This window comes from Stegodyphus dumicola, chromosome 5, assembly GCF_044657685.1.
Source record: "Stegodyphus dumicola isolate Sdum_Otavi_A_Nest chromosome 5, ASM4465768v1".
In the NCBI taxonomy this organism is placed as follows: domain Eukaryota; kingdom Metazoa; phylum Arthropoda; class Arachnida; order Araneae; family Eresidae; genus Stegodyphus; species Stegodyphus dumicola.
Genome location: NC_140772.1, coordinates 1,678,023 through 1,690,169, shown reverse-complemented (window position 1 = coordinate 1,690,169; position 12,147 = coordinate 1,678,023). Strand labels below are relative to the sequence as shown.

At 37.1% G+C, this 12,147-nt stretch overlaps 1 protein-coding gene and 1 long non-coding RNA gene across 2 annotated transcripts in view; one reads left to right on the top strand and one right to left on the bottom strand.

Moving 5' to 3' along the window:
• LOC146997009 (cullin-5-like) overlaps positions 1-12,147 on the bottom strand; it is a 197,686-nt gene that overhangs the window by 97,476 nt on the left and 88,063 nt on the right. The gene's annotated exons all lie outside the window — the stretch shown is intronic.
• Positions 1-12,147, top strand: part of LOC146997010 (uncharacterized) — a 94,411-nt gene that overhangs the window by 3,575 nt on the left and 78,689 nt on the right. The window contains exon 2 of the long non-coding RNA XR_015041061.1: positions 2,534-2,623. This is a non-coding gene — a long non-coding RNA (uncharacterized LOC146997010). The remainder of the gene's footprint in view (positions 1-2,533; positions 2,624-12,147) is intronic.

Below are 12,147 nucleotides of genomic sequence, written 5' to 3'. Positions count from 1 at the left end.
TTACCTAAAAGCATTTCTGACAAATTTGAAAGTTGGAAAAATAAATTGCACAATTTGGAAAAAATAGCTATACCCAGAAGAATTTTTGCTGACTCCGAAAGAATTTCCGATTTATCTTATTAATGATATTTATCTTATTCCGATTTATCTTATTATTATTATCTCTTATTAACGTGTTTCGTGACTCGAGTAAATATGCCACATGCATATTTATGCGAAGCTGTAATGAAAATTCCGTTACATGTCAGCTCATCTCAGCTTGATCCAGAGTGGCACCTATCAAGCCGATTTCCATACCACGACTAGAGCTCTTAGCTTGTACGATTGGTGCTAGACTAGCACATCGTGTTAAGGAAGATTTGAGACTAGAAAGCTTGCCTATTTATTATTGGAGTGATTCTATGGATGCATTATTTTGGATAAAAAAGAATGAAAACTGGGCCGTTTTCGTTCACAATAGAGTGAAAGAAATCCGTACTCTAAGTAATCCAAACGACTGGAATTATATTCCTGGAACACTAAATCCAGCTGACCTCCCTTCCCGAGGATGCAGTCCGGAAACCTTAGTCAAATAGAAATGGTGGGAGGGTCCCGATTGGTTGAGAAATGATTCAGAAAAATAGCCTACCTCTGAAATTGTACTGAATTTTGACATTATAAATGCTGAAAGAAAGAAGACAATAATTTCTGCAGTTAATTCGAATGCTATGACTGAAGTTAATTTTGATAAGATTTCTTCGTACAATACCATTCTAAAGATAATATCTTGGATCTTCCATTTTGTTAAAAATGTCAGACTAAGTCCTAATGATAGAACTTATGGAACAATTACAGCGGAAGAAATTAAAGGAGCCGAACTAACTCTTTTGAGATTAGTGCACAGCAAATCATTTTCTGGATTAGATGACAAAAGATTACGTATACTTCAACCAATGATTGATTCTAACGGAATCCTTAGGGTTAAAACCAGAATTCTGAGAAGAGATGATGCAGAAAATTTTCGAGTTTCTATTATTCTTCCTTCAGATCATCCTATTGTAGTAAAATTAATTAGAGCTAAACATGAAATGAACAATCATGCAGGAGTACAATTTTTAATATCTGCTTTATGAGAACAATATTGGATTTTGAAAACACGAAAGACTGTCAAGAAAGTCATAAGAAGCTGTGTTGTATGTCAGAGGTTCGATACTAATTCTTTGAAAACACCCATTGCTGCTCTCCCTGAAGACTGAGTAAGAGAAGCAGCAGTCTTTGAGATTGTAGGTGTTGACTTGACTGGATCGTTGATATTGAAGGGAAATCAAAAATAATGGATAGTGATTTTTACCTGTGCTGTTTTTCGCGCAGTACATTTGGAATTGATTTTCTCGCTATCAACTGAAAGTTTTCTGCAAGCACCGAGACGTTTCATTGCTAGACGTGGAAGACCCCACACCATCTATTCCGACAATGGAACGAATTTCAAAGGAAGTGATAGATTATTCAAAAGCTTAAATTGGGATAAAATCTTAGAATAAGCTAGTATCCACAGAATCACATGGAAATTTCTTCCGCCATCAGCTCCCTGGTAGGGAGGATGGTGTGAGCGATTAATAGGAGTCCTGAAAAGAATCCTTCGCAAAGTTTTAGGACGATCATCTCTGAATCATGAAGAAATTATAACAATTTTGTGTGACTGTGAAACAATAACGAATAATCGTCCATTGACATATGTCTCGGAAGATGTTGAAGATTTATCTCCGATCACACCTTCCATGTTTCTCCATGAGATTCAACACATTGGAGTTCCTGATCTGGATAATATAAATGCGAAATCTTTAAACAAAAGGCTTATTTATCAACAAAAACTTTTACAAGATCTAAGTAAAAGATTTCGAATCGAATATCTCGGACAGTTACAGCAAAATTATGAACATGTAAAAGCTTCACAACCTCTGAAAATAGGAGATCTTGTTTTAGTGTCCGATGATAATAAGAAGCGAACAGACTGGATATTGGCGAAAGTAACCGAGGATTTTCAAATCTCGGGATGGACATGTGCGTTTAGTTAAGGTCAAGACTAAGCTTGGAGAAGTTTTGCGACCAACCAAGTGTTTGTATCCTTTGGAGATAACATCATCAGATGAACAGTCTAGATTTAGAAATGTGGCAAGCAGCTCTTCTGGTAAACCAGAGACTTACTGCGATCCTGATATTCGTAATGACTTGCCTCAAGATCTTAATAGCGAAAAGATTCCATCGATGATTACAAGAACTGGTCGAATGGTAAAGCCTGTTCAAATGTTACAGTTTTAAATTTGATTTTTCAGCAAATTTAAAGCTGGGAGTATGTTGAAACTCTCACCGACAACCACGTGATTTGCGCATGTGTGCAGCAAAAACTAAAACATTAAACTAAAACTTTTTTAACTGAACTTTGAGAACTCGTGATGGACGTTTGAGTGAAACATGTAATCCTACTCTTCTGTGTTATATACTATATATTTTAGTTTAGTGATGTGATTGTAAATTAAATATCTTATTATCTTAGAAGCCTCTCTCTTTCTGTGAGTAGTGCATCGATGAATGAAATAAACACTCCCGGATATGCCTTTGGATTAGAAAGAAGATCGACTAAAAGGTAAGCCTTTTTACCTTTTATTTTCTAAGAAATTATTATGATTACACATAGCTAGTAAACAATACCAAACAAAACAAATGGTACTCAACATATTATCATAATCACTTTATCATTAAGTACCCCCCTAAAATGTGTTACACTCTGGCAACCATGCACATAATCACTCTTCAGACAACCATGCATATAACAATTCTTCAGCCAAACATCACCATTTTTGTACGAGTTCCTTTTGTTGTAATCAAAGTTCAAACATTTTTTATAGATGAACTGTGATACTTTTGCCTAAAATTTGATTTTAAAATATTTGCCACCAACAGAAAGACTAAAGTAACATTTCAACAAGATTATAGCATTTTATGCAAAATCACTAAAGGGAATAATGACATGATGTGTTTGGTAAATAGTCGGTGAGCAATGAAAAGGGTGTGATATTGTCTGATTTTTTTTAAAAGTGAAAACAGATTAATGTGTACATGAACAGAAGACCAGCATAAATTACATAAGGATTTGCAAAAAAATGTTGAGTATTAATTTTTTATGTAGCATATAACCCAGTGGTTGCCAAACTTTTACGAGTCACTAGATCTTTTCTCAATTAAAATTTTTTCACGATGCCCTCCCTACCCTAAGTAAATGTAAGGCTAATCATAAGTAAGAGATAAGAATAAATAAAACTCATGTATCTTAATTATTAAACATTTTTTGTTACTTTATTAACAATAAATTAATAATTAATGTGATGGATGAGACTACTAATCACAGCACACTTTCTCAAATCATGCAATTAAACTGGATATGGCCACTCTCATTTCCTTTTCCATATTGATTTTTGCTCTATATTTACTTTTATTATAGCAGCTGCCAAAAATCCAGCTTTGCATAATACGACATCAAAAATGGAATTAAAATCCACTGAGTCTTATCACTTAGAAAGGGATGTTCATTTTTTATCGAAATGAAAACTTCTACCAATTCCTTGCTGCCAAATTCTGCTTTCAAACTATTGTCGCAAAACAACTCGGTAAGATTCTTTCTTCTGCAGAAGTAAACTCAGATGAAACAACAGTGTTAAATAGATTTGAATCCACGCAAACCTCTCAAAATTTTCATTGAGGAAGCATTTCTCAAACTAGACAATTAGCTGTGATAAACATCCTTCAAACATAGTTCTTCAGAATGATCAAGTTCATTTGACATAAAAAATTGCTGCAATCTTATAAAACAACCTTTGCCTGCATTTTGATCCAATTTTCTTCTTCACAGTAAAGAGTTTTTTTATAAAAGCTGATGCTTTTTCTGTTGACTTCAAAAGGTGCATGTTTTTTCCCTGATGACAGAGAGTAGGGGAATTCACCTTTTCAAAAATTAGGCATAAGTATGTCAATTTTATTAAAAAATTGGGATCAATAAAACCGTCTGCATCTTTGTACCATTTCCTTTAAGGAGAATAAATATTTCTACCTGCGTTGAAAGGTATGTGATAAAACATTACCACGATAGAGCTATTTTGCATTGCTATAGTACAACAAAGATGAGTGTTTGGCTTCCATATCCTCACTTACTTTTTTTAAAAAAACATGCTTTCAGTGGAGAAGATTTTATAAAATACAGTCAAAAGTCGTTAATCCAGGCACCCATAATCCGAAATGATCTTTAATCCGGACCTCAAAGCTACAAACTTTCTGCGCATGCTTCAACGTATAATGCATTCACGCATGCGCGTAATACTTTTACGCAAACGCATATGCGTGTGCGCATAATACGTTTACGCATGCGCGTTTAATGTATAACGGACGGTATAAGCTAAGCTAAAATTATCTATTTCAGTTAATGTTGCAGATTGCGTTGTTCCTTAATCTTCTAATTGGATCCGGCTTATTATTTTTTGCAGACTGTTAGAGCAATTTTATAAAGGTAAGCTTGAACTTTCGATTAAGTCAAATAGAATTTCTGATGGTGGAGCTGCCGTAGGATCTACAAAGCGAAAGTATGTTTCGATGCCCATCAAACATAAAGTGGAATTGCTGCAAAAAAATGTATAAAGGCACATCCTTTCATTTTCTAAGAATTCCGAAATCTGTTTATCAATTTCACGCTGCTCTGCGGAAAAAAAAAGGTTCCTGGTTCCTTTTTTACCAAATGAGCTGTAGAAAGCAATGAAAAGATCGTTCGATAACACGATCGAGAAGGCACAGCTTTACCGGCTACCCTTCGCAAGAATATTCTGTTATAGCAACTATAAAGGATCAAATAAAAACAAACAAAAAAAAATCTATATATTTTTAGCTTCTCCTTTTATTGTTTAGTTAAGCTAAATATCTCGCTTCAATCAATTAGGAAGGTTTTTACAATATTTTGCTGCATCTCTGTGAAGAGCCAGCAGCTCTCCAAGGCGCGGTAGTACACAATTTGGGAACCACTGATATAATTGCTATTTAAAATCAAAATTTATGTTTTAAATTGCTAAAGTATGTTTTCTTTTGATATGATGATAATGTCTGCCCACTAGCAATAAATGTCAATAGTTTGCAATTTTTTTTTAATTGCAAAAATTGCCAAATTGCACGATTGTGGTTGAATTAATTCGTAAGTACCAAACAATTTCACAACAAAAATTGCTGCAATACAAAAATGCAAAAAATAATAAAAGGCAAATGGACTTTACATCTACTGGTACTCCTTCATCAGGGGATTAGTGTAGCAAGAGAAGTACAAGAAAAAGCCTGTTTCTAAGCTGACAAATGTGCAAATACATGAAATTAATATTAAATTAGAAAAATAAAAATTAAAAATTTTAACTTAATAATATGTGCCTCCATCAATGCAGCTCCTACAGTTTGGGGTGGAAAAGGCACTTTATTCTAATTCGAACAAAGTGTATAAAACAAACAAACAAACAAAGAACAAAGTGTATAAATTCGAAAAAGTATATAAAAACAAAGTGTAAACGAAAATTGAAAAATCAATACAAATTTACATTTTTTATCTTTCTTATATTTTAAATTATATATGTATGTGTGTGTGTGTATCAAAATATGCTTTTTATATTTCTAACATATCTTAAATAGTCTTACATCTTAAATTATATTTTTTTATCAATCTATCTATTTATATACACATACATACACTGACAGAAAAAAAATCCCAACACCAAGAAAAAAATTACTGTAAAGCACTGAAATTTCGGCAATACATTTACTTAAGTAACATATTTAATTGATTAAATTTTCAAAATCACAGGTTAGTTTGACCATGGCAAAGCACTCGAGGGTTATCTGCCTAAGGAGTAGGTATGCCATATACAGTGAAATGTCTTTAATCCAGATTCGTCGGGACTTCGGCGATTCCGGATTATAGATCATCAGTTTAAATCTGGTAAGATGGCATGCAGAAATTATAAAATTAAAAATATGAAACCGCAATTTATGAAATAAAGAGCAATTATGATCTAAAGGGTATCAAAATTTACAAAAAAAAAGTTTAATATGTATTTGTTTACTTTATTAAACATTTCTTTCAATGCGCACATGCATAAAGCATACATTACACATAGTCGACATTAGAAAATTGCAACCAGAAAACTATTAAATGTGTATTCGTGATATTTATAATGACGAGGAATTTCATTTAAATCATATCAAAGACGGAGTACATCGAGATGAAATACTACATTTAGTAAGGAATTATAAGCTGAATAAAATAAAAACATCTGCCCTGAAGATAAGGATAGTGCTGACAGATCAACTTCCAGTTCATTGCGCACCGCGTCGTCCCCCCCCCTCAGAGCCACGTGAAATTGATAAACAGATTTCGGAATGGTTAGAGAAACAAAGGATATGCCTTTATCCATTTTTTGCAGCAATTCCACTTTTTGTTTGATGGACATCAAAACACGCCTTCGCTTTGTAGATCCTTCGGCAGCTCCAGAATTGGAAATTCTTTTTGACATAATCGAAAGTTCAAGCTTACTTTTATAAAATTGCTCTAACAGGCTGCAAAAAATAATAAGCTGGATCCAATTCGAAGATTAAGGAACAATGCAATCTGCAACATTAACTGAATTAGATAATTTTAGCTTAGCTTATACCGTCCGTTATACATTAAACGCGCATGCGTAAATGTATTATGCGCATGCGTAAATGCATATGAGCATGCGCAGAAAGTTTGTAGCTTTGAGGTCCGGATTATAGATCATTTCGGATTATGGACATCCGGATTAAAGACTTTTGACTGTATATGTGTGTGTGTGTATTTATATTTTTTATCTTCCTAATACATGCAAATTTTCTTACATCTTAAATTATATTTTTTTAAATATCTATCTATTTATACATATACACTCACACTGACAGAAAAAAAAATCCCAACACCAAGAAAAAATTACTGTGGAGTACTGAAATTTCGGCAATACATTTATCTAGGTAACATTATTTAATTGATTAAATTTTAAAGATAACAGGTTAATGCACAAGCATGAGAAGAGTAATTTCAAATGTGAAATGTTGGTACATTTAAACTGGTGTAGCCACCAGAATTTTTAATGCAAGCATACAAATGTTCATGCATTGTGTTGTACAGGGGCTGGATGTCAGTTTCTGGGATGGAGATCCATGCCTGCTGCACTTGGTCAGTCACTACATGGACGGCTAATGTTGGTTGTGGATGACACTGGAGTTGTCGTCCAATAATATCCCATACACGCTCCACTGGAGAAAGATCTAGTGGTCTATCAGGTCAAGGCAACATGTTGACACTACTGACCATGCAGGGTTACAACAGTGGTACGAGGGCGAGCATTATCCTGCTGCAAAACACCTCTTTGTATGTTGTTCATGAAAGGCAGCAGAACAGGTTGACGTAAAAATTTGCAGTCAGAATACATGGGATAACTATGAGAGTGCTGCTGTTGTCATATAAAATTGCTCTCCAGGCCACAACTCCAAGTGTAGGTCCAGTGTGTCTAGGTCGCAGACAGGTTGGTTCCAGGCGCTAAACTGAACTCCTTTTAATCAATGCACAGCCATCACTGGCATCAGAAAACACAACAGATCTCCACTTAATCCTCTAAAGAACACAAGCTTGACACCACTGATGTCGCAAACAGCAGTGGTTTGGAGTCAATGACATGCACACTACAGGGCATCTAGCTCGAAGCTGTCTTTCAAGTAACCAATTAGTAACAGTTCGTTGTATCCAGCAGCTCGAATTTCGGCTGCTCGTAGTATGATGTGCTACAGCCATATGTCAAACACGGCAGTCTTCAATCTCAGTAGGGCCGTGCCAGCTGACTGGAACCCGGCCTTCTTGAGCCTAGTACCTTCCCTTGACAAACAATCATGCACAGTGAATACATTCCTCCCAAGATTTCTATAATATCAAAGAAAGAAAATCTACCTTCTTGTAGCTCTATTACACAACCTCATTGAAACTCACTGAGATGTTGTACTTCTTCATCTTATTAAAGGCATTCTTGACCAACATCAACTCACTACTTCAAATATCAATGATATTGTTGCGTGCGTACAGGTTCGTTACAAAATGAATGCACAAGTCCAATAAAAAATTAACAAAAAATTTATTATTATCACGAAATGCTTAAATTCTCTCAGATATTCTTTCAGTTTTACAATATCTCACAGTAGTTATCTTCTAACTACTCAAACGTTCAAAAGAACTTAATTCAAAACAGCTAAAGAAAGCTAATCCGCGAATTCGCTACAGTCAACAAGAGCAGTTTTCTAAACAACAACAAACTAAGTAACTACTACGAACGGAGAGGTTTTCCTCCTTTTATAAGATTTTAAAATCGTGCGTGAGAATTTTCTAGTACTTTCTCGAAATCAAAAAGAGATATTTATTAAATGTTACATGCACACGCTCTTGTATTTTCAATTTTCCGGCTTAGCTTTCTTTTAATAGTCGTCACGCGCTGCACTGCGCGGGAAATAAAACCATTTAATTTACCATTCAACTAACATAAGCTATTTAAATACCAAATCCGTAACACTGCCCCCTTCCCAAGGACTGCACGTCCCTGGCAGTACAATCCCTGGACAGGAAGCCAACCTTACAACTGTGGCATAAATGCAATAATAAGCATTACATTACAATAATAAACAACATGAACAATAAATGCAATAAATAAAACAAATCAAATGCTGTCAAATACAAATCAAATACTAAATACACATTTAGAAACAAAAAGGACCATGGTCTTGCACTATTTACAATTATTTACATTACATACTATGGCCATAGTAATGAGCTAACCTGTCGTAATGAACGACTTTAGGTTTAGAGCTCGATGACTTACGGATCCGAACCACGACGTCATTCGTTTTGTTTAGGACTGCGTAAGGACCATCCCAAGGTGACTGTAATTTCGGACAGAGTCCTTTCGGACAAGTCGGATTCCACAACCAAACCTTGTCTCCTTTGTTGAATGTATGTCCAGTAGCTCTCGTGTTGCATCTGGTCTTCACTTTCTCCGTCGCCAAGTTCACTCGCTTTCGTGCGGAACGGTGCATCACTTCATAACGGGCCTGGACATCTTGGATGTGCTGCTCAGGCGATGAAGGTGTATCCGTATGGCGATCAAACAGGTGGTCTTAAGGCAGACGAAGGTCTCGACTGAAGAGCATCTGGGATGGAGAATAGCTGGTAGTCTTGCGTTTTTTTTTCGACCCTAGTATGATTTCAGCAGCTTCCTGAGCTGGGTCTTTCGGACAAGGCATCGACATTTCCAGGCGAGGATCCCTGTTGAGGATGGATAGTCATGTCATCAGATGCTGAAAGCAGTTTGTTGTTTTTCAAGTCTAAGGAAAAATTGTATTTCCTTAAAAAGTCCAATCCGAGCATTTAAGAATCAGTGATCTCTGCTACATATGCCGTGTGATGGTAAGCGGCACTTCCAAACATGATGTTAATGTTTACTTTTCCGTCGATGTCGATCTTGTCACCGGACACGGTCTGGAGGGTAACGCAGGGCGGTGTCCAGATAAGTTTGCTTCCCAGTTGTTGAGCCAAATCTTTTTGGATGACGGTAACGTTGGCTCCAGTATCTATCGCCATATTGCAGGGAACTCCATTAATATTCCCATTGATGGACAGTCCGTTACTGTTGCCACACACTGTAGAAATCTCAAGCGCTTTAAAACAGGGTTTTTCATTATCTGGCAACATAAGTTCCTCGATATGGCTATTAATTTTTTTTCTGCATCGTTGCTGGGAAATAGTCTTAATTTCCGTGCTCTGGGGTGTTCTGCAGTTCCTTCGCACGTGGCCTTCTGCTCCGCAGTTCCAGCAGTTTGGTTTCTTGTCACTCCTTTTGCGTCCCATGGCATTTAATTGTCTGTTTAAATCATATGCCTTATTTTCCGTGCTCTGGGGTTTTTTGCAGTTCCTTCGTAGGTGGCCTCAACACCTCAGTTCCAGCACTTTAGGGTCGGTTTCTTTTCACCAACATTTCTTCTCAAGGCATTCACTGGTCTTGTCAACTCATCCGCTTTATTATCCGTGCCCTGGGGTGTTCTGCAATGCCGTCATAGGTGACTTTTAGAACCACATCTCCAACACCTTCGAGCGACTTTGTTCTCACTGCTACTCTGTATCAAAGCGTCGACTTGTCTGGATAAATCATCTAAATGAGCCATCAGTTGATCCACTGGCTCATGGACTCACATAGCTCTGACTGGGTAGTGGTCTCTATGAGTTGCTTGCTGGGCTGCCTCGAATTTCATGGCGTACAACAGAGCCCTTTTTATATCCTTCACATCCGCAATTCATATAGCTTTCTGTATTTCAGGATCCTGGATGCTGTCGATGAAGTATTCCAGAGGCAGGATTTCCCTTGTTTCTGTCGGGCACTCCGAAAAGGCGAGGTGGGACAGCTTTTCAACATCTGTGGCGAGCTCCTGAAGTGTTTCCGTGGTTTTCTGTTGGTGGGATTTTAATTGAAGCCTACTGTAGTCTTTTAAACAGTTTTCCCCAAAGCTCAGCTCCAAGACGCAGGACAGAGCTTCAAAATGTAACCTTTTGTTTTCGGGAAGAGTCTAATGGATATCCGTTGCGTCGGCTCTTAAAGAAGTGGCGAGATGACAGGCCTTAGCTTGGGAATCCCATCCATTTGCATCTGCCACGATCGAAAATTGTGTCTTATACACCTGCCAGGAGGTCTTCCATCATATGTCGATAGCTTCAGAGAGGGACGAGCAGACATGGGTAGAAATTTTAAACCATCCGAAGTGCTCCCTGCCATCGCTACGAATTTCTTTAAAGTGTCAACTTCTTTGGCGACGACAGCAGAAATTCTGTCTTTGATTTGTTGTTCGATATGTCCTTGGACGGCAGAAACTCTTTCTTCAATTTTGTTGGAAGGCCGAAACTCTTCCTTCGACTCGTTGCTCCACAGCCGACACTCTATCTTCTATTTCATCTTTGTCCGCCCGACCACGACTTCTAGCCACGGTCAGCGAACATGTTTCATTCATCCACGCCTTCACATGTCCACATATGTGTTTGTTCGACACGACGGAGTTAGAAAACCACTTCAAACTCCTTATGATGGACCATTTAATGTGCTAGAAAGACGAGATAAAACGTTTGATCTCGAAATAAAAGGGACTAAGCAAACGATCTCCATAGATAGACTGACACCCGCTTTTGTAACCATGGACTCTTTTCAAGTTGCTTCCAAGAATGTGAAAAAAACTTCGGACATTTGTATCACCCGTTCTGGACGATTAATCCGACCCCCGCATCGGTATGTCACATTTCGTTGACACTGCGGAGGGAGTATGCAGCGGCAGCGCCAAACAGGCGATACGGACTTAAAAACTGTACAGAAAAGCGCCAATTGGCGAAACAGTAAACCCGTTTGGCAAACATACAGGCTGACGGGGAGAGAAGAATTTTCCCCGGCAGTCAAGGGGAACTACTTCAACAAATGTGTGCGTCTCTGTTTCGCCGAGATATGTGAACTTGTGTACTCGCATCTGTACTGTGCTCTGAATTTCTTAAGCCGTTATAATGTACCCGGCAACTGTTACTTTTCCTTATTAAATTTGATTATTAATTGTAACATGTCTATCTTATGAAGATTTCGGCTTTCCTAGTTAATGTTAGGGATATTTTCGTATGCACGTGTTACTCACACGTACATCAAAACCAACTCCCGTTCAATGAACAATAACTGATAAAAATACGTAAATACGAAAGTGTTTCGTCTTTACTCGAGTTATAAGTTAAAGCCAAACCGGCTCGTTCAGCTCTGTATTTGTGTTCTTATCTATTAGTAAATTTTGCATTTTAGCCTTTTAAAGGGGTATAATTATGTTGTTCTTATGTTGCGGTTACGTATTTTACAACTTTATTGCATGGGATAGCTATCGATTTATGAGCAATGTAAAAGTGATGGTAGGCGCAACGAGGCCACCATTTATTTGCATTTGAAAGAGCTAGTAGAGTTAGTGATTTAAGTCATTTGGTGCGCTAACTTCCATGTCCGTTTGCATAGGGAGACTAAG